This window comes from Heloderma suspectum, chromosome Z (genome assembly GCF_057233095.1).
Source record: "Heloderma suspectum isolate Gila_16-S chromosome Z, 16-S_ref, whole genome shotgun sequence".
NCBI lineage: Eukaryota > Metazoa > Chordata > Lepidosauria > Squamata > Helodermatidae > Heloderma > Heloderma suspectum.
The window spans coordinates 75,854-103,025 of record NC_139476.1 but is presented as its reverse complement, the minus strand read 5'-3'; positions in this window follow the sequence as shown (position 1 = coordinate 103,025).

The following is a 27,172-nucleotide window of genomic DNA, read 5'->3' as shown; positions in this document are numbered from 1 at the left end:
TTAGGGTTAGGGTTAGGGTTAGGGTTAGGGTTAGGGTTAGGGTTAGGGTTAGGGTTAGGGTTAGGGTTAGGGTTAGGGTTAGGGTTAGGGTTAGGGTTAGGGTTAGGGTTAGGGTTAGGGTTAGGGTTAGGGTTAGGGTTAGGGTTAGGGTTAGGGTTAGGGTTAGGGTTAGGGTTAGGGTTAGGGTTAGGGTTAGGGTTAGGGTTAGGGTTAGGGTTAGGGTTAGGGTTAGGGTTAGGGTTAGGGTTAGGGTTAGGGTTAGGGTTAGGGTTAGGGTTAGGGTTAGGGTTAGGGTTAGGGTTAGGGTTAGGGTTAGGGTTAGGGTTAGGGTTAGGGTTAGGGTTAGGGTTAGGGTTAGGGTTAGGGTTAGGGTTAGGGTTAGGGTTAGGGTTAGGGTTAGGGTTAGGGTTAGGGTTAGGGTTAGGGTTAGGGTTAGGGTTAGGGTTAGGGTTAGGGTTAGGGTTAGGGTTAGGGTTAGGGTTAGGGTTAGGGTTAGGGTTAGGGTTAGGGTTAGGGTTAGGGTTAGGGTTAGGGTTAGGGTTAGGGTTAGGGTTAGGGTTAGGGTTAGGGTTAGGGTTAGGGTTAGGGTTAGGGTTAGGGTTAGGGTTAGGGTTAGGGTTAGGGTTAGGGTTAGGGTTAGGGTTAGGGTTAGGGTTAGGGTTAGGGTTAGGGTTAGGGTTAGGGTTAGGGTTAGGGTTAGGGTTAGGGTTAGGGTTAGGGTTAGGGTTAGGGTTAGGGTTAGGGTTAGGGTTAGGGTTAGGGTTAGGGTTAGGGTTAGGGTTAGGGTTAGGGTTAGGGTTAGGGTTAGGGTTAGGGTTAGGGTTAGGGTTAGGGTTAGGGTTAGGGTTAGGGTTAGGGTTAGGGTTAGGGTTAGGGTTAGGGTTAGGGTTAGGGTTAGGGTTAGGGTTAGGGTTAGGGTTAGGGTTAGGGTTAGGGTTAGGGTTAGGGTTAGGGTTAGGGTTAGGGTTAGGGTTAGGGTTAGGGTTAGGGTTAGGGTTAGGGTTAGGGTTAGGGTTAGGGTTAGGGTTAGGGTTAGGGTTAGGGTTAGGGTTAGGGTTAGGGTTAGGGTTAGGGTTAGGGTTAGGGTTAGGGTTAGGGTTAGGGTTAGGGTTAGGGTTAGGGTTAGGGTTAGGGTTAGGGTTAGGGTTAGGGTTAGGGTTAGGGTTAGGGTTAGGGTTAGGGTTAGGGTTAGGGTTAGGGTTAGGGTTAGGGTTAGGGTTAGGGTTAGGGTTAGGGTTAGGGTTAGGGTTAGGGTTAGGGTTAGGGTTAGGGTTAGGGTTAGGGTTAGGGTTAGGGTTAGGGTTAGGGTTAGGGTTAGGGTTAGGGTTAGGGTTAGGGTTAGGGTTAGGGTTAGGGTTAGGGTTAGGGTTAGGGTTAGGGTTAGGGTTAGGGTTAGGGTTAGGGTTAGGGTTAGGGTTAGGGTTAGGGTTAGGGTTAGGGTTAGGGTTAGGGTTAGGGTTAGGGTTAGGGTTAGGGTTAGGGTTAGGGTTAGGGTTAGGGTTAGGGTTAGGGTTAGGGTTAGGGTTAGGGTTAGGGTTAGGGTTAGGGTTAGGGTTAGGGTTAGGGTTAGGGTTAGGGTTAGGGTTAGGGTTAGGGTTAGGGTTAGGGTTAGGGTTAGGGTTAGGGTTAGGGTTAGGGTTAGGGTTAGGGTTAGGGTTAGGGTTAGGGTTAGGGTTAGGGTTAGGGTTAGGGTTAGGGTTAGGGTTAGGGTTAGGGTTAGGGTTAGGGTTAGGGTTAGGGTTAGGGTTAGGGTTAGGGTTAGGGTTAGGGTTAGGGTTAGGGTTAGGGTTAGGGTTAGGGTTAGGGTTAGGGTTAGGGTTAGGGTTAGGGTTAGGGTTAGGGTTAGGGTTAGGGTTAGGGTTAGGGTTAGGGTTAGGGTTAGGGTTAGGGTTAGGGTTAGGGTTAGGGTTAGGGTTAGGGTTAGGGTTAGGGTTAGGGTTAGGGTTAGGGTTAGGGTTAGGGTTAGGGTTAGGGTTAGGGTTAGGGTTAGGGTTAGGGTTAGGGTTAGGGTTAGGGTTAGGGTTAGGGTTAGGGTTAGGGTTAGGGTTAGGGTTAGGGTTAGGGTTAGGGTTAGGGTTAGGGTTAGGGTTAGGGTTAGGGTTAGGGTTAGGGTTAGGGTTAGGGTTAGGGTTAGGGTTAGGGTTAGGGTTAGGGTTAGGGTTAGGGTTAGGGTTAGGGTTAGGGTTAGGGTTAGGGTTAGGGTTAGGGTTAGGGTTAGGGTTAGGGTTAGGGTTAGGGTTAGGGTTAGGGTTAGGGTTAGGGTTAGGGTTAGGGTTAGGGTTAGGGTTAGGGTTAGGGTTAGGGTTAGGGTTAGGGTTAGGGTTAGGGTTAGGGTTAGGGTTAGGGTTAGGGTTAGGGTTAGGGTTAGGGTTAGGGTTAGGGTTAGGGTTAGGGTTAGGGTTAGGGTTAGGGTTAGGGTTAGGGTTAGGGTTAGGGTTAGGGTTAGGGTTAGGGTTAGGGTTAGGGTTAGGGTTAGGGTTAGGGTTAGGGTTAGGGTTAGGGTTAGGGTTAGGGTTAGGGTTAGGGTTAGGGTTAGGGTTAGGGTTAGGGTTAGGGTTAGGGTTAGGGTTAGGGTTAGGGTTAGGGTTAGGGTTAGGGTTAGGGTTAGGGTTAGGGTTAGGGTTAGGGTTAGGGTTAGGGTTAGGGTTAGGGTTAGGGTTAGGGTTAGGGTTAGGGTTAGGGTTAGGGTTAGGGTTAGGGTTAGGGTTAGGGTTAGGGTTAGGGTTAGGGTTAGGGTTAGGGTTAGGGTTAGGGTTAGGGTTAGGGTTAGGGTTAGGGTTAGGGTTAGGGTTAGGGTTAGGGTTAGGGTTAGGGTTAGGGTTAGGGTTAGGGTTAGGGTTAGGGTTAGGGTTAGGGTTAGGGTTAGGGTTAGGGTTAGGGTTAGGGTTAGGGTTAGGGTTAGGGTTAGGGTTAGGGTTAGGGTTAGGGTTAGGGTTAGGGTTAGGGTTAGGGTTAGGGTTAGGGTTAGGGTTAGGGTTAGGGTTAGGGTTAGGGTTAGGGTTAGGGTTAGGGTTAGGGTTAGGGTTAGGGTTAGGGTTAGGGTTAGGGTTAGGGTTAGGGTTAGGGTTAGGGTTAGGGTTAGGGTTAGGGTTAGGGTTAGGGTTAGGGTTAGGGTTAGGGTTAGGGTTAGGGTTAGGGTTAGGGTTAGGGTTAGGGTTAGGGTTAGGGTTAGGGTTAGGGTTAGGGTTAGGGTTAGGGTTAGGGTTAGGGTTAGGGTTAGGGTTAGGGTTAGGGTTAGGGTTAGGGTTAGGGTTAGGGTTAGGGTTAGGGTTAGGGTTAGGGTTAGGGTTAGGGTTAGGGTTAGGGTTAGGGTTAGGGTTAGGGTTAGGGTTAGGGTTAGGGTTAGGGTTAGGGTTAGGGTTAGGGTTAGGGTTAGGGTTAGGGTTAGGGTTAGGGTTAGGGTTAGGGTTAGGGTTAGGGTTAGGGTTAGGGTTAGGGTTAGGGTTAGGGTTAGGGTTAGGGTTAGGGTTAGGGTTAGGGTTAGGGTTAGGGTTAGGGTTAGGGTTAGGGTTAGGGTTAGGGTTAGGGTTAGGGTTAGGGTTAGGGTTAGGGTTAGGGTTAGGGTTAGGGTTAGGGTTAGGGTTAGGGTTAGGGTTAGGGTTAGGGTTAGGGTTAGGGTTAGGGTTAGGGTTAGGGTTAGGGTTAGGGTTAGGGTTAGGGTTAGGGTTAGGGTTAGGGTTAGGGTTAGGGTTAGGGTTAGGGTTAGGGTTAGGGTTAGGGTTAGGGTTAGGGTTAGGGTTAGGGTTAGGGTTAGGGTTAGGGTTAGGGTTAGGGTTAGGGTTAGGGTTAGGGTTAGGGTTAGGGTTAGGGTTAGGGTTAGGGTTAGGGTTAGGGTTAGGGTTAGGGTTAGGGTTAGGGTTAGGGTTAGGGTTAGGGTTAGGGTTAGGGTTAGGGTTAGGGTTAGGGTTAGGGTTAGGGTTAGGGTTAGGGTTAGGGTTAGGGTTAGGGTTAGGGTTAGGGTTAGGGTTAGGGTTAGGGTTAGGGTTAGGGTTAGGGTTAGGGTTAGGGTTAGGGTTAGGGTTAGGGTTAGGGTTAGGGTTAGGGTTAGGGTTAGGGTTAGGGTTAGGGTTAGGGTTAGGGTTAGGGTTAGGGTTAGGGTTAGGGTTAGGGTTAGGGTTAGGGTTAGGGTTAGGGTTAGGGTTAGGGTTAGGGTTAGGGTTAGGGTTAGGGTTAGGGTTAGGGTTAGGGTTAGGGTTAGGGTTAGGGTTAGGGTTAGGGTTAGGGTTAGGGTTAGGGTTAGGGTTAGGGTTAGGGTTAGGGTTAGGGTTAGGGTTAGGGTTAGGGTTAGGGTTAGGGTTAGGGTTAGGGTTAGGGTTAGGGTTAGGGTTAGGGTTAGGGTTAGGGTTAGGGTTAGGGTTAGGGTTAGGGTTAGGGTTAGGGTTAGGGTTAGGGTTAGGGTTAGGGTTAGGGTTAGGGTTAGGGTTAGGGTTAGGGTTAGGGTTAGGGTTAGGGTTAGGGTTAGGGTTAGGGTTAGGGTTAGGGTTAGGGTTAGGGTTAGGGTTAGGGTTAGGGTTAGGGTTAGGGTTAGGGTTAGGGTTAGGGTTAGGGTTAGGGTTAGGGTTAGGGTTAGGGTTAGGGTTAGGGTTAGGGTTAGGGTTAGGGTTAGGGTTAGGGTTAGGGTTAGGGTTAGGGTTAGGGTTAGGGTTAGGGTTAGGGTTAGGGTTAGGGTTAGGGTTAGGGTTAGGGTTAGGGTTAGGGTTAGGGTTAGGGTTAGGGTTAGGGTTAGGGTTAGGGTTAGGGTTAGGGTTAGGGTTAGGGTTAGGGTTAGGGTTAGGGTTAGGGTTAGGGTTAGGGTTAGGGTTAGGGTTAGGGTTAGGGTTAGGGTTAGGGTTAGGGTTAGGGTTAGGGTTAGGGTTAGGGTTAGGGTTAGGGTTAGGGTTAGGGTTAGGGTTAGGGTTAGGGTTAGGGTTAGGGTTAGGGTTAGGGTTAGGGTTAGGGTTAGGGTTAGGGTTAGGGTTAGGGTTAGGGTTAGGGTTAGGGTTAGGGTTAGGGTTAGGGTTAGGGTTAGGGTTAGGGTTAGGGTTAGGGTTAGGGTTAGGGTTAGGGTTAGGGTTAGGGTTAGGGTTAGGGTTAGGGTTAGGGTTAGGGTTAGGGTTAGGGTTAGGGTTAGGGTTAGGGTTAGGGTTAGGGTTAGGGTTAGGGTTAGGGTTAGGGTTAGGGTTAGGGTTAGGGTTAGGGTTAGGGTTAGGGTTAGGGTTAGGGTTAGGGTTAGGGTTAGGGTTAGGGTTAGGGTTAGGGTTAGGGTTAGGGTTAGGGTTAGGGTTAGGGTTAGGGTTAGGGTTAGGGTTAGGGTTAGGGTTAGGGTTAGGGTTAGGGTTAGGGTTAGGGTTAGGGTTAGGGTTAGGGTTAGGGTTAGGGTTAGGGTTAGGGTTAGGGTTAGGGTTAGGGTTAGGGTTAGGGTTAGGGTTAGGGTTAGGGTTAGGGTTAGGGTTAGGGTTAGGGTTAGGGTTAGGGTTAGGGTTAGGGTTAGGGTTAGGGTTAGGGTTAGGGTTAGGGTTAGGGTTAGGGTTAGGGTTAGGGTTAGGGTTAGGGTTAGGGTTAGGGTTAGGGTTAGGGTTAGGGTTAGGGTTAGGGTTAGGGTTAGGGTTAGGGTTAGGGTTAGGGTTAGGGTTAGGGTTAGGGTTAGGGTTAGGGTTAGGGTTAGGGTTAGGGTTAGGGTTAGGGTTAGGGTTAGGGTTAGGGTTAGGGTTAGGGTTAGGGTTAGGGTTAGGGTTAGGGTTAGGGTTAGGGTTAGGGTTAGGGTTAGGGTTAGGGTTAGGGTTAGGGTTAGGGTTAGGGTTAGGGTTAGGGTTAGGGTTAGGGTTAGGGTTAGGGTTAGGGTTAGGGTTAGGGTTAGGGTTAGGGTTAGGGTTAGGGTTAGGGTTAGGGTTAGGGTTAGGGTTAGGGTTAGGGTTAGGGTTAGGGTTAGGGTTAGGGTTAGGGTTAGGGTTAGGGTTAGGGTTAGGGTTAGGGTTAGGGTTAGGGTTAGGGTTAGGGTTAGGGTTAGGGTTAGGGTTAGGGTTAGGGTTAGGGTTAGGGTTAGGGTTAGGGTTAGGGTTAGGGTTAGGGTTAGGGTTAGGGTTAGGGTTAGGGTTAGGGTTAGGGTTAGGGTTAGGGTTAGGGTTAGGGTTAGGGTTAGGGTTAGGGTTAGGGTTAGGGTTAGGGTTAGGGTTAGGGTTAGGGTTAGGGTTAGGGTTAGGGTTAGGGTTAGGGTTAGGGTTAGGGTTAGGGTTAGGGTTAGGGTTAGGGTTAGGGTTAGGGTTAGGGTTAGGGTTAGGGTTAGGGTTAGGGTTAGGGTTAGGGTTAGGGTTAGGGTTAGGGTTAGGGTTAGGGTTAGGGTTAGGGTTAGGGTTAGGGTTAGGGTTAGGGTTAGGGTTAGGGTTAGGGTTAGGGTTAGGGTTAGGGTTAGGGTTAGGGTTAGGGTTAGGGTTAGGGTTAGGGTTAGGGTTAGGGTTAGGGTTAGGGTTAGGGTTAGGGTTAGGGTTAGGGTTAGGGTTAGGGTTAGGGTTAGGGTTAGGGTTAGGGTTAGGGTTAGGGTTAGGGTTAGGGTTAGGGTTAGGGTTAGGGTTAGGGTTAGGGTTAGGGTTAGGGTTAGGGTTAGGGTTAGGGTTAGGGTTAGGGTTAGGGTTAGGGTTAGGGTTAGGGTTAGGGTTAGGGTTAGGGTTAGGGTTAGGGTTAGGGTTAGGGTTAGGGTTAGGGTTAGGGTTAGGGTTAGGGTTAGGGTTAGGGTTAGGGTTAGGGTTAGGGTTAGGGTTAGGGTTAGGGTTAGGGTTAGGGTTAGGGTTAGGGTTAGGGTTAGGGTTAGGGTTAGGGTTAGGGTTAGGGTTAGGGTTAGGGTTAGGGTTAGGGTTAGGGTTAGGGTTAGGGTTAGGGTTAGGGTTAGGGTTAGGGTTAGGGTTAGGGTTAGGGTTAGGGTTAGGGTTAGGGTTAGGGTTAGGGTTAGGGTTAGGGTTAGGGTTAGGGTTAGGGTTAGGGTTAGGGTTAGGGTTAGGGTTAGGGTTAGGGTTAGGGTTAGGGTTAGGGTTAGGGTTAGGGTTAGGGTTAGGGTTAGGGTTAGGGTTAGGGTTAGGGTTAGGGTTAGGGTTAGGGTTAGGGTTAGGGTTAGGGTTAGGGTTAGGGTTAGGGTTAGGGTTAGGGTTAGGGTTAGGGTTAGGGTTAGGGTTAGGGTTAGGGTTAGGGTTAGGGTTAGGGTTAGGGTTAGGGTTAGGGTTAGGGTTAGGGTTAGGGTTAGGGTTAGGGTTAGGGTTAGGGTTAGGGTTAGGGTTAGGGTTAGGGTTAGGGTTAGGGTTAGGGTTAGGGTTAGGGTTAGGGTTAGGGTTAGGGTTAGGGTTAGGGTTAGGGTTAGGGTTAGGGTTAGGGTTAGGGTTAGGGTTAGGGTTAGGGTTAGGGTTAGGGTTAGGGTTAGGGTTAGGGTTAGGGTTAGGGTTAGGGTTAGGGTTAGGGTTAGGGTTAGGGTTAGGGTTAGGGTTAGGGTTAGGGTTAGGGTTAGGGTTAGGGTTAGGGTTAGGGTTAGGGTTAGGGTTAGGGTTAGGGTTAGGGTTAGGGTTAGGGTTAGGGTTAGGGTTAGGGTTAGGGTTAGGGTTAGGGTTAGGGTTAGGGTTAGGGTTAGGGTTAGGGTTAGGGTTAGGGTTAGGGTTAGGGTTAGGGTTAGGGTTAGGGTTAGGGTTAGGGTTAGGGTTAGGGTTAGGGTTAGGGTTAGGGTTAGGGTTAGGGTTAGGGTTAGGGTTAGGGTTAGGGTTAGGGTTAGGGTTAGGGTTAGGGTTAGGGTTAGGGTTAGGGTTAGGGTTAGGGTTAGGGTTAGGGTTAGGGTTAGGGTTAGGGTTAGGGTTAGGGTTAGGGTTAGGGTTAGGGTTAGGGTTAGGGTTAGGGTTAGGGTTAGGGTTAGGGTTAGGGTTAGGGTTAGGGTTAGGGTTAGGGTTAGGGTTAGGGTTAGGGTTAGGGTTAGGGTTAGGGTTAGGGTTAGGGTTAGGGTTAGGGTTAGGGTTAGGGTTAGGGTTAGGGTTAGGGTTAGGGTTAGGGTTAGGGTTAGGGTTAGGGTTAGGGTTAGGGTTAGGGTTAGGGTTAGGGTTAGGGTTAGGGTTAGGGTTAGGGTTAGGGTTAGGGTTAGGGTTAGGGTTAGGGTTAGGGTTAGGGTTAGGGTTAGGGTTAGGGTTAGGGTTAGGGTTAGGGTTAGGGTTAGGGTTAGGGTTAGGGTTAGGGTTAGGGTTAGGGTTAGGGTTAGGGTTAGGGTTAGGGTTAGGGTTAGGGTTAGGGTTAGGGTTAGGGTTAGGGTTAGGGTTAGGGTTAGGGTTAGGGTTAGGGTTAGGGTTAGGGTTAGGGTTAGGGTTAGGGTTAGGGTTAGGGTTAGGGTTAGGGTTAGGGTTAGGGTTAGGGTTAGGGTTAGGGTTAGGGTTAGGGTTAGGGTTAGGGTTAGGGTTAGGGTTAGGGTTAGGGTTAGGGTTAGGGTTAGGGTTAGGGTTAGGGTTAGGGTTAGGGTTAGGGTTAGGGTTAGGGTTAGGGTTAGGGTTAGGGTTAGGGTTAGGGTTAGGGTTAGGGTTAGGGTTAGGGTTAGGGTTAGGGTTAGGGTTAGGGTTAGGGTTAGGGTTAGGGTTAGGGTTAGGGTTAGGGTTAGGGTTAGGGTTAGGGTTAGGGTTAGGGTTAGGGTTAGGGTTAGGGTTAGGGTTAGGGTTAGGGTTAGGGTTAGGGTTAGGGTTAGGGTTAGGGTTAGGGTTAGGGTTAGGGTTAGGGTTAGGGTTAGGGTTAGGGTTAGGGTTAGGGTTAGGGTTAGGGTTAGGGTTAGGGTTAGGGTTAGGGTTAGGGTTAGGGTTAGGGTTAGGGTTAGGGTTAGGGTTAGGGTTAGGGTTAGGGTTAGGGTTAGGGTTAGGGTTAGGGTTAGGGTTAGGGTTAGGGTTAGGGTTAGGGTTAGGGTTAGGGTTAGGGTTAGGGTTAGGGTTAGGGTTAGGGTTAGGGTTAGGGTTAGGGTTAGGGTTAGGGTTAGGGTTAGGGTTAGGGTTAGGGTTAGGGTTAGGGTTAGGGTTAGGGTTAGGGTTAGGGTTAGGGTTAGGGTTAGGGTTAGGGTTAGGGTTAGGGTTAGGGTTAGGGTTAGGGTTAGGGTTAGGGTTAGGGTTAGGGTTAGGGTTAGGGTTAGGGTTAGGGTTAGGGTTAGGGTTAGGGTTAGGGTTAGGGTTAGGGTTAGGGTTAGGGTTAGGGTTAGGGTTAGGGTTAGGGTTAGGGTTAGGGTTAGGGTTAGGGTTAGGGTTAGGGTTAGGGTTAGGGTTAGGGTTAGGGTTAGGGTTAGGGTTAGGGTTAGGGTTAGGGTTAGGGTTAGGGTTAGGGTTAGGGTTAGGGTTAGGGTTAGGGTTAGGGTTAGGGTTAGGGTTAGGGTTAGGGTTAGGGTTAGGGTTAGGGTTAGGGTTAGGGTTAGGGTTAGGGTTAGGGTTAGGGTTAGGGTTAGGGTTAGGGTTAGGGTTAGGGTTAGGGTTAGGGTTAGGGTTAGGGTTAGGGTTAGGGTTAGGGTTAGGGTTAGGGTTAGGGTTAGGGTTAGGGTTAGGGTTAGGGTTAGGGTTAGGGTTAGGGTTAGGGTTAGGGTTAGGGTTAGGGTTAGGGTTAGGGTTAGGGTTAGGGTTAGGGTTAGGGTTAGGGTTAGGGTTAGGGTTAGGGTTAGGGTTAGGGTTAGGGTTAGGGTTAGGGTTAGGGTTAGGGTTAGGGTTAGGGTTAGGGTTAGGGTTAGGGTTAGGGTTAGGGTTAGGGTTAGGGTTAGGGTTAGGGTTAGGGTTAGGGTTAGGGTTAGGGTTAGGGTTAGGGTTAGGGTTAGGGTTAGGGTTAGGGTTAGGGTTAGGGTTAGGGTTAGGGTTAGGGTTAGGGTTAGGGTTAGGGTTAGGGTTAGGGTTAGGGTTAGGGTTAGGGTTAGGGTTAGGGTTAGGGTTAGGGTTAGGGTTAGGGTTAGGGTTAGGGTTAGGGTTAGGGTTAGGGTTAGGGTTAGGGTTAGGGTTAGGGTTAGGGTTAGGGTTAGGGTTAGGGTTAGGGTTAGGGTTAGGGTTAGGGTTAGGGTTAGGGTTAGGGTTAGGGTTAGGGTTAGGGTTAGGGTTAGGGTTAGGGTTAGGGTTAGGGTTAGGGTTAGGGTTAGGGTTAGGGTTAGGGTTAGGGTTAGGGTTAGGGTTAGGGTTAGGGTTAGGGTTAGGGTTAGGGTTAGGGTTAGGGTTAGGGTTAGGGTTAGGGTTAGGGTTAGGGTTAGGGTTAGGGTTAGGGTTAGGGTTAGGGTTAGGGTTAGGGTTAGGGTTAGGGTTAGGGTTAGGGTTAGGGTTAGGGTTAGGGTTAGGGTTAGGGTTAGGGTTAGGGTTAGGGTTAGGGTTAGGGTTAGGGTTAGGGTTAGGGTTAGGGTTAGGGTTAGGGTTAGGGTTAGGGTTAGGGTTAGGGTTAGGGTTAGGGTTAGGGTTAGGGTTAGGGTTAGGGTTAGGGTTAGGGTTAGGGTTAGGGTTAGGGTTAGGGTTAGGGTTAGGGTTAGGGTTAGGGTTAGGGTTAGGGTTAGGGTTAGGGTTAGGGTTAGGGTTAGGGTTAGGGTTAGGGTTAGGGTTAGGGTTAGGGTTAGGGTTAGGGTTAGGGTTAGGGTTAGGGTTAGGGTTAGGGTTAGGGTTAGGGTTAGGGTTAGGGTTAGGGTTAGGGTTAGGGTTAGGGTTAGGGTTAGGGTTAGGGTTAGGGTTAGGGTTAGGGTTAGGGTTAGGGTTAGGGTTAGGGTTAGGGTTAGGGTTAGGGTTAGGGTTAGGGTTAGGGTTAGGGTTAGGGTTAGGGTTAGGGTTAGGGTTAGGGTTAGGGTTAGGGTTAGGGTTAGGGTTAGGGTTAGGGTTAGGGTTAGGGTTAGGGTTAGGGTTAGGGTTAGGGTTAGGGTTAGGGTTAGGGTTAGGGTTAGGGTTAGGGTTAGGGTTAGGGTTAGGGTTAGGGTTAGGGTTAGGGTTAGGGTTAGGGTTAGGGTTAGGGTTAGGGTTAGGGTTAGGGTTAGGGTTAGGGTTAGGGTTAGGGTTAGGGTTAGGGTTAGGGTTAGGGTTAGGGTTAGGGTTAGGGTTAGGGTTAGGGTTAGGGTTAGGGTTAGGGTTAGGGTTAGGGTTAGGGTTAGGGTTAGGGTTAGGGTTAGGGTTAGGGTTAGGGTTAGGGTTAGGGTTAGGGTTAGGGTTAGGGTTAGGGTTAGGGTTAGGGTTAGGGTTAGGGTTAGGGTTAGGGTTAGGGTTAGGGTTAGGGTTAGGGTTAGGGTTAGGGTTAGGGTTAGGGTTAGGGTTAGGGTTAGGGTTAGGGTTAGGGTTAGGGTTAGGGTTAGGGTTAGGGTTAGGGTTAGGGTTAGGGTTAGGGTTAGGGTTAGGGTTAGGGTTAGGGTTAGGGTTAGGGTTAGGGTTAGGGTTAGGGTTAGGGTTAGGGTTAGGGTTAGGGTTAGGGTTAGGGTTAGGGTTAGGGTTAGGGTTAGGGTTAGGGTTAGGGTTAGGGTTAGGGTTAGGGTTAGGGTTAGGGTTAGGGTTAGGGTTAGGGTTAGGGTTAGGGTTAGGGTTAGGGTTAGGGTTAGGGTTAGGGTTAGGGTTAGGGTTAGGGTTAGGGTTAGGGTTAGGGTTAGGGTTAGGGTTAGGGTTAGGGTTAGGGTTAGGGTTAGGGTTAGGGTTAGGGTTAGGGTTAGGGTTAGGGTTAGGGTTAGGGTTAGGGTTAGGGTTAGGGTTAGGGTTAGGGTTAGGGTTAGGGTTAGGGTTAGGGTTAGGGTTAGGGTTAGGGTTAGGGTTAGGGTTAGGGTTAGGGTTAGGGTTAGGGTTAGGGTTAGGGTTAGGGTTAGGGTTAGGGTTAGGGTTAGGGTTAGGGTTAGGGTTAGGGTTAGGGTTAGGGTTAGGGTTAGGGTTAGGGTTAGGGTTAGGGTTAGGGTTAGGGTTAGGGTTAGGGTTAGGGTTAGGGTTAGGGTTAGGGTTAGGGTTAGGGTTAGGGTTAGGGTTAGGGTTAGGGTTAGGGTTAGGGTTAGGGTTAGGGTTAGGGTTAGGGTTAGGGTTAGGGTTAGGGTTAGGGTTAGGGTTAGGGTTAGGGTTAGGGTTAGGGTTAGGGTTAGGGTTAGGGTTAGGGTTAGGGTTAGGGTTAGGGTTAGGGTTAGGGTTAGGGTTAGGGTTAGGGTTAGGGTTAGGGTTAGGGTTAGGGTTAGGGTTAGGGTTAGGGTTAGGGTTAGGGTTAGGGTTAGGGTTAGGGTTAGGGTTAGGGTTAGGGTTAGGGTTAGGGTTAGGGTTAGGGTTAGGGTTAGGGTTAGGGTTAGGGTTAGGGTTAGGGTTAGGGTTAGGGTTAGGGTTAGGGTTAGGGTTAGGGTTAGGGTTAGGGTTAGGGTTAGGGTTAGGGTTAGGGTTAGGGTTAGGGTTAGGGTTAGGGTTAGGGTTAGGGTTAGGGTTAGGGTTAGGGTTAGGGTTAGGGTTAGGGTTAGGGTTAGGGTTAGGGTTAGGGTTAGGGTTAGGGTTAGGGTTAGGGTTAGGGTTAGGGTTAGGGTTAGGGTTAGGGTTAGGGTTAGGGTTAGGGTTAGGGTTAGGGTTAGGGTTAGGGTTAGGGTTAGGGTTAGGGTTAGGGTTAGGGTTAGGGTTAGGGTTAGGGTTAGGGTTAGGGTTAGGGTTAGGGTTAGGGTTAGGGTTAGGGTTAGGGTTAGGGTTAGGGTTAGGGTTAGGGTTAGGGTTAGGGTTAGGGTTAGGGTTAGGGTTAGGGTTAGGGTTAGGGTTAGGGTTAGGGTTAGGGTTAGGGTTAGGGTTAGGGTTAGGGTTAGGGTTAGGGTTAGGGTTAGGGTTAGGGTTAGGGTTAGGGTTAGGGTTAGGGTTAGGGTTAGGGTTAGGGTTAGGGTTAGGGTTAGGGTTAGGGTTAGGGTTAGGGTTAGGGTTAGGGTTAGGGTTAGGGTTAGGGTTAGGGTTAGGGTTAGGGTTAGGGTTAGGGTTAGGGTTAGGGTTAGGGTTAGGGTTAGGGTTAGGGTTAGGGTTAGGGTTAGGGTTAGGGTTAGGGTTAGGGTTAGGGTTAGGGTTAGGGTTAGGGTTAGGGTTAGGGTTAGGGTTAGGGTTAGGGTTAGGGTTAGGGTTAGGGTTAGGGTTAGGGTTAGGGTTAGGGTTAGGGTTAGGGTTAGGGTTAGGGTTAGGGTTAGGGTTAGGGTTAGGGTTAGGGTTAGGGTTAGGGTTAGGGTTAGGGTTAGGGTTAGGGTTAGGGTTAGGGTTAGGGTTAGGGTTAGGGTTAGGGTTAGGGTTAGGGTTAGGGTTAGGGTTAGGGTTAGGGTTAGGGTTAGGGTTAGGGTTAGGGTTAGGGTTAGGGTTAGGGTTAGGGTTAGGGTTAGGGTTAGGGTTAGGGTTAGGGTTAGGGTTAGGGTTAGGGTTAGGGTTAGGGTTAGGGTTAGGGTTAGGGTTAGGGTTAGGGTTAGGGTTAGGGTTAGGGTTAGGGTTAGGGTTAGGGTTAGGGTTAGGGTTAGGGTTAGGGTTAGGGTTAGGGTTAGGGTTAGGGTTAGGGTTAGGGTTAGGGTTAGGGTTAGGGTTAGGGTTAGGGTTAGGGTTAGGGTTAGGGTTAGGGTTAGGGTTAGGGTTAGGGTTAGGGTTAGGGTTAGGGTTAGGGTTAGGGTTAGGGTTAGGGTTAGGGTTAGGGTTAGGGTTAGGGTTAGGGTTAGGGTTAGGGTTAGGGTTAGGGTTAGGGTTAGGGTTAGGGTTAGGGTTAGGGTTAGGGTTAGGGTTAGGGTTAGGGTTAGGGTTAGGGTTAGGGTTAGGGTTAGGGTTAGGGTTAGGGTTAGGGTTAGGGTTAGGGTTAGGGTTAGGGTTAGGGTTAGGGTTAGGGTTAGGGTTAGGGTTAGGGTTAGGGTTAGGGTTAGGGTTAGGGTTAGGGTTAGGGTTAGGGTTAGGGTTAGGGTTAGGGTTAGGGTTAGGGTTAGGGTTAGGGTTAGGGTTAGGGTTAGGGTTAGGGTTAGGGTTAGGGTTAGGGTTAGGGTTAGGGTTAGGGTTAGGGTTAGGGTTAGGGTTAGGGTTAGGGTTAGGGTTAGGGTTAGGGTTAGGGTTAGGGTTAGGGTTAGGGTTAGGGTTAGGGTTAGGGTTAGGGTTAGGGTTAGGGTTAGGGTTAGGGTTAGGGTTAGGGTTAGGGTTAGGGTTAGGGTTAGGGTTAGGGTTAGGGTTAGGGTTAGGGTTAGGGTTAGGGTTAGGGTTAGGGTTAGGGTTAGGGTTAGGGTTAGGGTTAGGGTTAGGGTTAGGGTTAGGGTTAGGGTTAGGGTTAGGGTTAGGGTTAGGGTTAGGGTTAGGGTTAGGGTTAGGGTTAGGGTTAGGGTTAGGGTTAGGGTTAGGGTTAGGGTTAGGGTTAGGGTTAGGGTTAGGGTTAGGGTTAGGGTTAGGGTTAGGGTTAGGGTTAGGGTTAGGGTTAGGGTTAGGGTTAGGGTTAGGGTTAGGGTTAGGGTTAGGGTTAGGGTTAGGGTTAGGGTTAGGGTTAGGGTTAGGGTTAGGGTTAGGGTTAGGGTTAGGGTTAGGGTTAGGGTTAGGGTTAGGGTTAGGGTTAGGGTTAGGGTTAGGGTTAGGGTTAGGGTTAGGGTTAGGGTTAGGGTTAGGGTTAGGGTTAGGGTTAGGGTTAGGGTTAGGGTTAGGGTTAGGGTTAGGGTTAGGGTTAGGGTTAGGGTTAGGGTTAGGGTTAGGGTTAGGGTTAGGGTTAGGGTTAGGGTTAGGGTTAGGGTTAGGGTTAGGGTTAGGGTTAGGGTTAGGGTTAGGGTTAGGGTTAGGGTTAGGGTTAGGGTTAGGGTTAGGGTTAGGGTTAGGGTTAGGGTTAGGGTTAGGGTTAGGGTTAGGGTTAGGGTTAGGGTTAGGGTTAGGGTTAGGGTTAGGGTTAGGGTTAGGGTTAGGGTTAGGGTTAGGGTTAGGGTTAGGGTTAGGGTTAGGGTTAGGGTTAGGGTTAGGGTTAGGGTTAGGGTTAGGGTTAGGGTTAGGGTTAGGGTTAGGGTTAGGGTTAGGGTTAGGGTTAGGGTTAGGGTTAGGGTTAGGGTTAGGGTTAGGGTTAGGGTTAGGGTTAGGGTTAGGGTTAGGGTTAGGGTTAGGGTTAGGGTTAGGGTTAGGGTTAGGGTTAGGGTTAGGGTTAGGGTTAGGGTTAGGGTTAGGGTTAGGGTTAGGGTTAGGGTTAGGGTTAGGGTTAGGGTTAGGGTTAGGGTTAGGGTTAGGGTTAGGGTTAGGGTTAGGGTTAGGGTTAGGGTTAGGGTTAGGGTTAGGGTTAGGGTTAGGGTTAGGGTTAGGGTTAGGGTTAGGGTTAGGGTTAGGGTTAGGGTTAGGGTTAGGGTTAGGGTTAGGGTTAGGGTTAGGGTTAGGGTTAGGGTTAGGGTTAGGGTTAGGGTTAGGGTTAGGGTTAGGGTTAGGGTTAGGGTTAGGGTTAGGGTTAGGGTTAGGGTTAGGGTTAGGGTTAGGGTTAGGGTTAGGGTTAGGGTTAGGGTTAGGGTTAGGGTTAGGGTTAGGGTTAGGGTTAGGGTTAGGGTTAGGGTTAGGGTTAGGGTTAGGGTTAGGGTTAGGGTTAGGGTTAGGGTTAGGGTTAGGGTTAGGGTTAGGGTTAGGGTTAGGGTTAGGGTTAGGGTTAGGGTTAGGGTTAGGGTTAGGGTTAGGGTTAGGGTTAGGGTTAGGGTTAGGGTTAGGGTTAGGGTTAGGGTTAGGGTTAGGGTTAGGGTTAGGGTTAGGGTTAGGGTTAGGGTTAGGGTTAGGGTTAGGGTTAGGGTTAGGGTTAGGGTTAGGGTTAGGGTTAGGGTTAGGGTTAGGGTTAGGGTTAGGGTTAGGGTTAGGGTTAGGGTTAGGGTTAGGGTTAGGGTTAGGGTTAGGGTTAGGGTTAGGGTTAGGGTTAGGGTTAGGGTTAGGGTTAGGGTTAGGGTTAGGGTTAGGGTTAGGGTTAGGGTTAGGGTTAGGGTTAGGGTTAGGGTTAGGGTTAGGGTTAGGGTTAGGGTTAGGGTTAGGGTTAGGGTTAGGGTTAGGGTTAGGGTTAGGGTTAGGGTTAGGGTTAGGGTTAGGGTTAGGGTTAGGGTTAGGGTTAGGGTTAGGGTTAGGGTTAGGGTTAGGGTTAGGGTTAGGGTTAGGGTTAGGGTTAGGGTTAGGGTTAGGGTTAGGGTTAGGGTTAGGGTTAGGGTTAGGGTTAGGGTTAGGGTTAGGGTTAGGGTTAGGGTTAGGGTTAGGGTTAGGGTTAGGGTTAGGGTTAGGGTTAGGGTTAGGGTTAGGGTTAGGGTTAGGGTTAGGGTTAGGGTTAGGGTTAGGGTTAGGGTTAGGGTTAGGGTTAGGGTTAGGGTTAGGGTTAGGGTTAGGGTTAGGGTTAGGGTTAGGGTTAGGGTTAGGGTTAGGGTTAGGGTTAGGGTTAGGGTTAGGGTTAGGGTTAGGGTTAGGGTTAGGGTTAGGGTTAGGGTTAGGGTTAGGGTTAGGGTTAGGGTTAGGGTTAGGGTTAGGGTTAGGGTTAGGGTTAGGGTTAGGGTTAGGGTTAGGGTTAGGGTTAGGGTTAGGGTTAGGGTTAGGGTTAGGGTTAGGGTTAGGGTTAGGGTTAGGGTTAGGGTTAGGGTTAGGGTTAGGGTTAGGGTTAGGGTTAGGGTTAGGGTTAGGGTTAGGGTTAGGGTTAGGGTTAGGGTTAGGGTTAGGGTTAGGGTTAGGGTTAGGGTTAGGGTTAGGGTTAGGGTTAGGGTTAGGGTTAGGGTTAGGGTTAGGGTTAGGGTTAGGGTTAGGGTTAGGGTTAGGGTTAGGGTTAGGGTTAGGGTTAGGGTTAGGGTTAGGGTTAGGGTTAGGGTTAGGGTTAGGGTTAGGGTTAGGGTTAGGGTTAGGGTTAGGGTTAGGGTTAGGGTTAGGGTTAGGGTTAGGGTTAGGGTTAGGGTTAGGGTTAGGGTTAGGGTTAGGGTTAGGGTTAGGGTTAGGGTTAGGGTTAGGGTTAGGGTTAGGGTTAGGGTTAGGGTTAGGGTTAGGGTTAGGGTTAGGGTTAGGGTTAGGGTTAGGGTTAGGGTTAGGGTTAGGGTTAGGGTTAGGGTTAGGGTTAGGGTTAGGGTTAGGGTTAGGGTTAGGGTTAGGGTTAGGGTTAGGGTTAGGGTTAGGGTTAGGGTTAGGGTTAGGGTTAGGGTTAGGGTTAGGGTTAGGGTTAGGGTTAGGGTTAGGGTTAGGGTTAGGGTTAGGGTTAGGGTTAGGGTTAGGGTTAGGGTTAGGGTTAGGGTTAGGGTTAGGGTTAGGGTTAGGGTTAGGGTTAGGGTTAGGGTTAGGGTTAGGGTTAGGGTTAGGGTTAGGGTTAGGGTTAGGGTTAGGGTTAGGGTTAGGGTTAGGGTTAGGGTTAGGGTTAGGGTTAGGGTTAGGGTTAGGGTTAGGGTTAGGGTTAGGGTTAGGGTTAGGGTTAGGGTTAGGGTTAGGGTTAGGGTTAGGGTTAGGGTTAGGGTTAGGGTTAGGGTTAGGGTTAGGGTTAGGGTTAGGGTTAGGGTTAGGGTTAGGGTTAGGGTTAGGGTTAGGGTTAGGGTTAGGGTTAGGGTTAGGGTTAGGGTTAGGGTTAGGGTTAGGGTTAGGGTTAGGGTTAGGGTTAGGGTTAGGGTTAGGGTTAGGGTTAGGGTTAGGGTTAGGGTTAGGGTTAGGGTTAGGGTTAGGGTTAGGGTTAGGGTTAGGGTTAGGGTTAGGGTTAGGGTTAGGGTTAGGGTTAGGGTTAGGGTTAGGGTTAGGGTTAGGGTTAGGGTTAGGGTTAGGGTTAGGGTTAGGGTTAGGGTTAGGGTTAGGGTTAGGGTTAGGGTTAGGGTTAGGGTTAGGGTTAGGGTTAGGGTTAGGGTTAGGGTTAGGGTTAGGGTTAGGGTTAGGGTTAGGGTTAGGGTTAGGGTTAGGGTTAGGGTTAGGGTTAGGGTTAGGGTTAGGGTTAGGGTTAGGGTTAGGGTTAGGGTTAGGGTTAGGGTTAGGGTTAGGGTTAGGGTTAGGGTTAGGGTTAGGGTTAGGGTTAGGGTTAGGGTTAGGGTTAGGGTTAGGGTTAGGGTTAGGGTTAGGGTTAGGGTTAGGGTTAGGGTTAGGGTTAGGGTTAGGGTTAGGGTTAGGGTTAGGGTTAGGGTTAGGGTTAGGGTTAGGGTTAGGGTTAGGGTTAGGGTTAGGGTTAGGGTTAGGGTTAGGGTTAGGGTTAGGGTTAGGGTTAGGGTTAGGGTTAGGGTTAGGGTTAGGGTTAGGGTTAGGGTTAGGGTTAGGGTTAGGGTTAGGGTTAGGGTTAGGGTTAGGGTTAGGGTTAGGGTTAGGGTTAGGGTTAGGGTTAGGGTTAGGGTTAGGGTTAGGGTTAGGGTTAGGGTTAGGGTTAGGGTTAGGGTTAGGGTTAGGGTTAGGGTTAGGGTTAGGGTTAGGGTTAGGGTTAGGGTTAGGGTTAGGGTTAGGGTTAGGGTTAGGGTTAGGGTTAGGGTTAGGGTTAGGGTTAGGGTTAGGGTTAGGGTTAGGGTTAGGGTTAGGGTTAGGGTTAGGGTTAGGGTTAGGGTTAGGGTTAGGGTTAGGGTTAGGGTTAGGGTTAGGGTTAGGGTTAGGGTTAGGGTTAGGGTTAGGGTTAGGGTTAGGGTTAGGGTTAGGGTTAGGGTTAGGGTTAGGGTTAGGGTTAGGGTTAGGGTTAGGGTTAGGGTTAGGGTTAGGGTTAGGGTTAGGGTTAGGGTTAGGGTTAGGGTTAGGGTTAGGGTTAGGGTTAGGGTTAGGGTTAGGGTTAGGGTTAGGGTTAGGGTTAGGGTTAGGGTTAGGGTTAGGGTTAGGGTTAGGGTTAGGGTTAGGGTTAGGGTTAGGGTTAGGGTTAGGGTTAGGGTTAGGGTTAGGGTTAGGGTTAGGGTTAGGGTTAGGGTTAGGGTTAGGGTTAGGGTTAGGGTTAGGGTTAGGGTTAGGGTTAGGGTTAGGGTTAGGGTTAGGGTTAGGGTTAGGGTTAGGGTTAGGGTTAGGGTTAGGGTTAGGGTTAGGGTTAGGGTTAGGGTTAGGGTTAGGGTTAGGGTTAGGGTTAGGGTTAGGGTTAGGGTTAGGGTTAGGGTTAGGGTTAGGGTTAGGGTTAGGGTTAGGGTTAGGGTTAGGGTTAGGGTTAGGGTTAGGGTTAGGGTTAGGGTTAGGGTTAGGGTTAGGGTTAGGGTTAGGGTTAGGGTTAGGGTTAGGGTTAGGGTTAGGGTTAGGGTTAGGGTTAGGGTTAGGGTTAGGGTTAGGGTTAGGGTTAGGGTTAGGGTTAGGGTTAGGGTTAGGGTTAGGGTTAGGGTTAGGGTTAGGGTTAGGGTTAGGGTTAGGGTTAGGGTTAGGGTTAGGGTTAGGGTTAGGGTTAGGGTTAGGGTTAGGGTTAGGGTTAGGGTTAGGGTTAGGGTTAGGGTTAGGGTTAGGGTTAGGGTTAGGGTTAGGGTTAGGGTTAGGGTTAGGGTTAGGGTTAGGGTTAGGGTTAGGGTTAGGGTTAGGGTTAGGGTTAGGGTTAGGGTTAGGGTTAGGGTTAGGGTTAGGGTTAGGGTTAGGGTTAGGGTTAGGGTTAGGGTTAGGGTTAGGGTTAGGGTTAGGGTTAGGGTTAGGGTTAGGGTTAGGGTTAGGGTTAGGGTTAGGGTTAGGGTTAGGGTTAGGGTTAGGGTTAGGGTTAGGGTTAGGGTTAGGGTTAGGGTTAGGGTTAGGGTTAGGGTTAGGGTTAGGGTTAGGGTTAGGGTTAGGGTTAGGGTTAGGGTTAGGGTTAGGGTTAGGGTTAGGGTTAGGGTTAGGGTTAGGGTTAGGGTTAGGGTTAGGGTTAGGGTTAGGGTTAGGGTTAGGGTTAGGGTTAGGGTTAGGGTTAGGGTTAGGGTTAGGGTTAGGGTTAGGGTTAGGGTTAGGGTTAGGGTTAGGGTTAGGGTTAGGGTTAGGGTTAGGGTTAGGGTTAGGGTTAGGGTTAGGGTTAGGGTTAGGGTTAGGGTTAGGGTTAGGGTTAGGGTTAGGGTTAGGGTTAGGGTTAGGGTTAGGGTTAGGGTTAGGGTTAGGGTTAGGGTTAGGGTTAGGGTTAGGGTTAGGGTTAGGGTTAGGGTTAGGGTTAGGGTTAGGGTTAGGGTTAGGGTTAGGGTTAGGGTTAGGGTTAGGGTTAGGGTTAGGGTTAGGGTTAGGGTTAGGGTTAGGGTTAGGGTTAGGGTTAGGGTTAGGGTTAGGGTTAGGGTTAGGGTTAGGGTTAGGGTTAGGGTTAGGGTTAGGGTTAGGGTTAGGGTTAGGGTTAGGGTTAGGGTTAGGGTTAGGGTTAGGGTTAGGGTTAGGGTTAGGGTTAGGGTTAGGGTTAGGGTTAGGGTTAGGGTTAGGGTTAGGGTTAGGGTTAGGGTTAGGGTTAGGGTTAGGGTTAGGGTTAGGGTTAGGGTTAGGGTTAGGGTTAGGGTTAGGGTTAGGGTTAGGGTTAGGGTTAGGGTTAGGGTTAGGGTTAGGGTTAGGGTTAGGGTTAGGGTTAGGGTTAGGGTTAGGGTTAGGGTTAGGGTTAGGGTTAGGGTTAGGGTTAGGGTTAGGGTTAGGGTTAGGGTTAGGGTTAGGGTTAGGGTTAGGGTTAGGGTTAGGGTTAGGGTTAGGGTTAGGGTTAGGGTTAGGGTTAGGGTTAGGGTTAGGGTTAGGGTTAGGGTTAGGGTTAGGGTTAGGGTTAGGGTTAGGGTTAGGGTTAGGGTTAGGGTTAGGGTTAGGGTTAGGGTTAGGGTTAGGGTTAGGGTTAGGGTTAGGGTTAGGGTTAGGGTTAGGGTTAGGGTTAGGGTTAGGGTTAGGGTTAGGGTTAGGGTTAGGGTTAGGGTTAGGGTTAGGGTTAGGGTTAGGGTTAGGGTTAGGGTTAGGGTTAGGGTTAGGGTTAGGGTTAGGGTTAGGGTTAGGGTTAGGGTTAGGGTTAGGGTTAGGGTTAGGGTTAGGGTTAGGGTTAGGGTTAGGGTTAGGGTTAGGGTTAGGGTTAGGGTTAGGGTTAGGGTTAGGGTTAGGGTTAGGGTTAGGGTTAGGGTTAGGGTTAGGGTTAGGGTTAGGGTTAGGGTTAGGGTTAGGGTTAGGGTTAGGGTTAGGGTTAGGGTTAGGGTTAGGGTTAGGGTTAGGGTTAGGGTTAGGGTTAGGGTTAGGGTTAGGGTTAGGGTTAGGGTTAGGGTTAGGGTTAGGGTTAGGGTTAGGGTTAGGGTTAGGGTTAGGGTTAGGGTTAGGGTTAGGGTTAGGGTTAGGGTTAGGGTTAGGGTTAGGGTTAGGGTTAGGGTTAGGGTTAGGGTTAGGGTTAGGGTTAGGGTTAGGGTTAGGGTTAGGGTTAGGGTTAGGGTTAGGGTTAGGGTTAGGGTTAGGGTTAGGGTTAGGGTTAGGGTTAGGGTTAGGGTTAGGGTTAGGGTTAGGGTTAGGGTTAGGGTTAGGGTTAGGGTTAGGGTTAGGGTTAGGGTTAGGGTTAGGGTTAGGGTTAGGGTTAGGGTTAGGGTTAGGGTTAGGGTTAGGGTTAGGGTTAGGGTTAGGGTTAGGGTTAGGGTTAGGGTTAGGGTTAGGGTTAGGGTTAGGGTTAGGGTTAGGGTTAGGGTTAGGGTTAGGGTTAGGGTTAGGGTTAGGGTTAGGGTTAGGGTTAGGGTTAGGGTTAGGGTTAGGGTTAGGGTTAGGGTTAGGGTTAGGGTTAGGGTTAGGGTTAGGGTTAGGGTTAGGGTTAGGGTTAGGGTTAGGGTTAGGGTTAGGGTTAGGGTTAGGGTTAGGGTTAGGGTTAGGGTTAGGGTTAGGGTTAGGGTTAGGGTTAGGGTTAGGGTTAGGGTTAGGGTTAGGGTTAGGGTTAGGGTTAGGGTTAGGGTTAGGGTTAGGGTTAGGGTTAGGGTTAGGGTTAGGGTTAGGGTTAGGGTTAGGGTTAGGGTTAGGGTTAGGGTTAGGGTTAGGGTTAGGGTTAGGGTTAGGGTTAGGGTTAGGGTTAGGGTTAGGGTTAGGGTTAGGGTTAGGGTTAGGGTTAGGGTTAGGGTTAGGGTTAGGGTTAGGGTTAGGGTTAGGGTTAGGGTTAGGGTTAGGGTTAGGGTTAGGGTTAGGGTTAGGGTTAGGGTTAGGGTTAGGGTTAGGGTTAGGGTTAGGGTTAGGGTTAGGGTTAGGGTTAGGGTTAGGGTTAGGGTTAGGGTTAGGGTTAGGGTTAGGGTTAGGGTTAGGGTTAGGGTTAGGGTTAGGGTTAGGGTTAGGGTTAGGGTTAGGGTTAGGGTTAGGGTTAGGGTTAGGGTTAGGGTTAGGGTTAGGGTTAGGGTTAGGGTTAGGGTTAGGGTTAGGGTTAGGGTTAGGGTTAGGGTTAGGGTTAGGGTTAGGGTTAGGGTTAGGGTTAGGGTTAGGGTTAGGGTTAGGGTTAGGGTTAGGGTTAGGGTTAGGGTTAGGGTTAGGGTTAGGGTTAGGGTTAGGGTTAGGGTTAGGGTTAGGGTTAGGGTTAGGGTTAGGGTTAGGGTTAGGGTTAGGGTTAGGGTTAGGGTTAGGGTTAGGGTTAGGGTTAGGGTTAGGGTTAGGGTTAGGGTTAGGGTTAGGGTTAGGGTTAGGGTTAGGGTTAGGGTTAGGGTTAGGGTTAGGGTTAGGGTTAGGGTTAGGGTTAGGGTTAGGGTTAGGGTTAGGGTTAGGGTTAGGGTTAGGGTTAGGGTTAGGGTTAGGGTTAGGGTTAGGGTTAGGGTTAGGGTTAGGGTTAGGGTTAGGGTTAGGGTTAGGGTTAGGGTTAGGGTTAGGGTTAGGGTTAGGGTTAGGGTTAGGGTTAGGGTTAGGGTTAGGGTTAGGGTTAGGGTTAGGGTTAGGGTTAGGGTTAGGGTTAGGGTTAGGGTTAGGGTTAGGGTTAGGGTTAGGGTTAGGGTTAGGGTTAGGGTTAGGGTTAGGGTTAGGGTTAGGGTTAGGGTTAGGGTTAGGGTTAGGGTTAGGGTTAGGGTTAGGGTTAGGGTTAGGGTTAGGGTTAGGGTTAGGGTTAGGGTTAGGGTTAGGGTTAGGGTTAGGGTTAGGGTTAGGGTTAGGGTTAGGGTTAGGGTTAGGGTTAGGGTTAGGGTTAGGGTTAGGGTTAGGGTTAGGGTTAGGGTTAGGGTTAGGGTTAGGGTTAGGGTTAGGGTTAGGGTTAGGGTTAGGGTTAGGGTTAGGGTTAGGGTTAGGGTTAGGGTTAGGGTTAGGGTTAGGGTTAGGGTTAGGGTTAGGGTTAGGGTTAGGGTTAGGGTTAGGGTTAGGGTTAGGGTTAGGGTTAGGGTTAGGGTTAGGGTTAGGGTTAGGGTTAGGGTTAGGGTTAGGGTTAGGGTTAGGGTTAGGGTTAGGGTTAGGGTTAGGGTTAGGGTTAGGGTTAGGGTTAGGGTTAGGGTTAGGGTTAGGGTTAGGGTTAGGGTTAGGGTTAGGGTTAGGGTTAGGGTTAGGGTTAGGGTTAGGGTTAGGGTTAGGGTTAGGGTTAGGGTTAGGGTTAGGGTTAGGGTTAGGGTTAGGGTTAGGGTTAGGGTTAGGGTTAGGGTTAGGGTTAGGGTTAGGGTTAGGGTTAGGGTTAGGGTTAGGGTTAGGGTTAGGGTTAGGGTTAGGGTTAGGGTTAGGGTTAGGGTTAGGGTTAGGGTTAGGGTTAGGGTTAGGGTTAGGGTTAGGGTTAGGGTTAGGGTTAGGGTTAGGGTTAGGGTTAGGGTTAGGGTTAGGGTTAGGGTTAGGGTTAGGGTTAGGGTTAGGGTTAGGGTTAGGGTTAGGGTTAGGGTTAGGGTTAGGGTTAGGGTTAGGGTTAGGGTTAGGGTTAGGGTTAGGGTTAGGGTTAGGGTTAGGGTTAGGGTTAGGGTTAGGGTTAGGGTTAGGGTTAGGGTTAGGGTTAGGGTTAGGGTTAGGGTTAGGGTTAGGGTTAGGGTTAGGGTTAGGGTTAGGGTTAGGGTTAGGGTTAGGGTTAGGGTTAGGGTTAGGGTTAGGGTTAGGGTTAGGGTTAGGGTTAGGGTTAGGGTTAGGGTTAGGGTTAGGGTTAGGGTTAGGGTTAGGGTTAGGGTTAGGGTTAGGGTTAGGGTTAGGGTTAGGGTTAGGGTTAGGGTTAGGGTTAGGGTTAGGGTTAGGGTTAGGGTTAGGGTTAGGGTTAGGGTTAGGGTTAGGGTTAGGGTTAGGGTTAGGGTTAGGGTTAGGGTTAGGGTTAGGGTTAGGGTTAGGGTTAGGGTTAGGGTTAGGGTTAGGGTTAGGGTTAGGGTTAGGGTTAGGGTTAGGGTTAGGGTTAGGGTTAGGGTTAGGGTTAGGGTTAGGGTTAGGGTTAGGGTTAGGGTTAGGGTTAGGGTTAGGGTTAGGGTTAGGGTTAGGGTTAGGGTTAGGGTTAGGGTTAGGGTTAGGGTTAGGGTTGAATGGAATGGAATGGAATGGAATGGAATGGAATGGAATGGAATGGAATGGAATGGAATGGAATGGAATGGAATGGAATGGAATGGAATGGAATGGAATGGAATGGAATGGTTATGGAATGGAATGGAATGGAATGGAATGGAATGGAATGGAATGGAATGGAATGGAATGGAATGGAATGGAATGGAAGGAATGGAGGGTTAGGGTTAGGGTTAGGGTTAGGGTTAGGGTTAGGGTTAGGGTTAGGGTTAGGGTTAGGGTTAGGGTTAGGGTTAGGGTTAGGGTTAGGGTTAGGGTTAGGGTTAGGGTTAGGGTTAGGGTTAGGGTTAGGGTTAGGGTTAGGGTTAGGGTTAGGGTTAGGGTTAGGGTTAGGGTTAGGGTTAGGGTTAGGGTTAGGGTTAGGGTTAGGGTTAGGGTTAGGGTTAGGGTTAGGGTTAGGGTTAGGGTTAGGGTTAGGGTTAGGGTTAGGGTTAGGGTTAGGGTTAGGGTTAGGGTTAGGGTTAGGGTTAGGGTTAGGGTTAGGGTTAGGGTTAGGGTTAGGGTTAGGGTTAGGGTTAGGGTTAGGGTTAGGGTTAGGGTTAGGGTTAGGGTTAGGGTTAGGGTTAGGGTTAGGGTTAGGGTTAGGGTTAGGGTTAGGGTTAGGGTTAGGGTTAGGGTTAGGGTTAGGGTTAGGGTTAGGGTTAGGGTTAGGGTTAGGGTTAGGGTTAGGGTTAGGGTTAGGGTTAGGGTTAGGGTTAGGGTTAGGGTTAGGGTTAGGGTTAGGGTTAGGGTTAGGGTTAGGGTTAGGGTTAGGGTTAGGGTTAGGGTTAGGGTTAGGGTTAGGGTTAGGGTTAGGGTTAGGGTTAGGGTTAGGGTTAGGGTTAGGGTTAGGGTTAGGGTTAGGGTTAGGGTTAGGGTTAGGGTTAGGGTTAGGGTTAGGGTTAGGGTTAGGGTTAGGGTTAGGGTTAGGGTTAGGGTTAGGGTTAGGGTTAGGGTTAGGGTTAGGGTTAGGGTTAGGGTTAGGGTTAGGGTTAGGGTTAGGGTTAGGGTTAGGGTTAGGGTTAGGGTTAGGGTTAGGGTTAGGGTTAGGGTTAGGGTTAGGGTTAGGGTTAGGGTTAGGGTTAGGGTTAGGGTTAGGGTTAGGGTTAGGGTTAGGGTTAGGGTTAGGGTTAGGGTTAGGGTTAGGGTTAGGGTTAGGGTTAGGGTTAGGGTTAGGGTTAGGGTTAGGGTTAGGGTTAGGGTTAGGGTTAGGGTTAGGGTTAGGGTTAGGGTTAGGGTTAGGGTTAGGGTTAGGGTTAGGGTTAGGGTTAGGGTTAGGGTTAGGGTTAGGGTTAGGGTTAGGGTTAGGGTTAGGGTTAGGGTTAGGGTTAGGGTTAGGGTTAGGGTTAGGGTTAGGGTTAGGGTTAGGGTTAGGGTTAGGGTTAGGGTTAGGGTTAGGGTTAGGGTTAGGGTTAGGGTTAGGGTTAGGGTTAGGGTTAGGGTTAGGGTTAGGGTTAGGGTTAGGGTTAGGGTTAGGGTTAGGGTTAGGGTTAGGGTTAGGGTTAGGGTTAGGGTTAGGGTTAGGGTTAGGGTTAGGGTTAGGGTTAGGGTTAGGGTTAGGGTTAGGGTTAGGGTTAGGGTTAGGGTTAGGGTTAGGGTTAGGGTTAGGGTTAGGGTTAGGGTTAGGGTTAGGGTTAGGGTTAGGGTTAGGGTTAGGGTTAGGGTTAGGGTTAGGGTTAGGGTTAGGGTTAGGGTTAGGGTTAGGGTTAGGGTTAGGGTTAGGGTTAGGGTTAGGGTTAGGGTTAGGGTTAGGGTTAGGGTTAGGGTTAGGGTTAGGGTTAGGGTTAGGGTTAGGGTTAGGGTTAGGGTTAGGGTTAGGGTTAGGGTTAGGGTTAGGGTTAGGGTTAGGGTTAGGGTTAGGGTTAGGGTTAGGGTTAGGGTTAGGGTTAGGGTTAGGGTTAGGGTTAGGGTTAGGGTTAGGGTTAGGGTTAGGGTTAGGGTTAGGGTTAGGGTTAGGGTTAGGGTTAGGGTTAGGGTTAGGGTTAGGGTTAGGGTTAGGGTTAGGGTTAGGGTTAGGGTTAGGGTTAGGGTTAGGGTTAGGGTTAGGGTTAGGGTTAGGGTTAGGGTTAGGGTTAGGGTTAGGGTTAGGGTTAGGGTTAGGGTTAGGGTTAGGGTTAGGGTTAGGGTTAGGGTTAGGGTTAGGGTTAGGGTTAGGGTTAGGGTTAGGGTTAGGGTTAGGGTTAGGGTTAGGGTTAGGGTTAGGGTTAGGGTTAGGGTTAGGGTTAGGGTTAGGGTTAGGGTTAGGGTTAGGGTTAGGGTTAGGGTTAGGGTTAGGGTTAGGGTTAGGGTTAGGGTTAGGGTTAGGGTTAGGGTTAGGGTTAGGGTTAGGGTTAGGGTTAGGGTTAGGGTTAGGGTTAGGGTTAGGGTTAGGGTTAGGGTTAGGGTTAGGGTTAGGGTTAGGGTTAGGGTTAGGGTTAGGGTTAGGGTTAGGGTTAGGGTTAGGGTTAGGGTTAGGGTTAGGGTTAGGGTTAGGGTTAGGGTTAGGGTTAGGGTTAGGGTTAGGGTTAGGGTTAGGGTTAGGGTTAGGGTTAGGGTTAGGGTTAGGGTTAGGGTTAGGGTTAGGGTTAGGGTTAGGGTTAGGGTTAGGGTTAGGGTTAGGGTTAGGGTTAGGGTTAGGGTTAGGGTTAGGGTTAGGGTTAGGGTTAGGGTTAGGGTTAGGGTTAGGGTTAGGGTTAGGGTTAGGGTTAGGGTTAGGGTTAGGGTTAGGGTTAGGGTTAGGGTTAGGGTTAGGGTTAGGGTTAGGGTTAGGGTTAGGGTTAGGGTTAGGGTTAGGGTTAGGGTTAGGGTTAGGGTTAGGGTTAGGGTTAGGGTTAGGGTTAGGGTTAGGGTTAGGGTTAGGGTTAGGGTTAGGGTTAGGGTTAGGGTTAGGGTTAGGGTTAGGGTTAGGGTTAGGGTTAGGGTTAGGGTTAGGGTTAGGGTTAGGGTTAGGGTTAGGGTTAGGGTTAGGGTTAGGGTTAGGGTTAGGGTTAGGGTTAGGGTTAGGGTTAGGGTTAGGGTTAGGGTTAGGGTTAGGGTTAGGGTTAGGGTTAGGG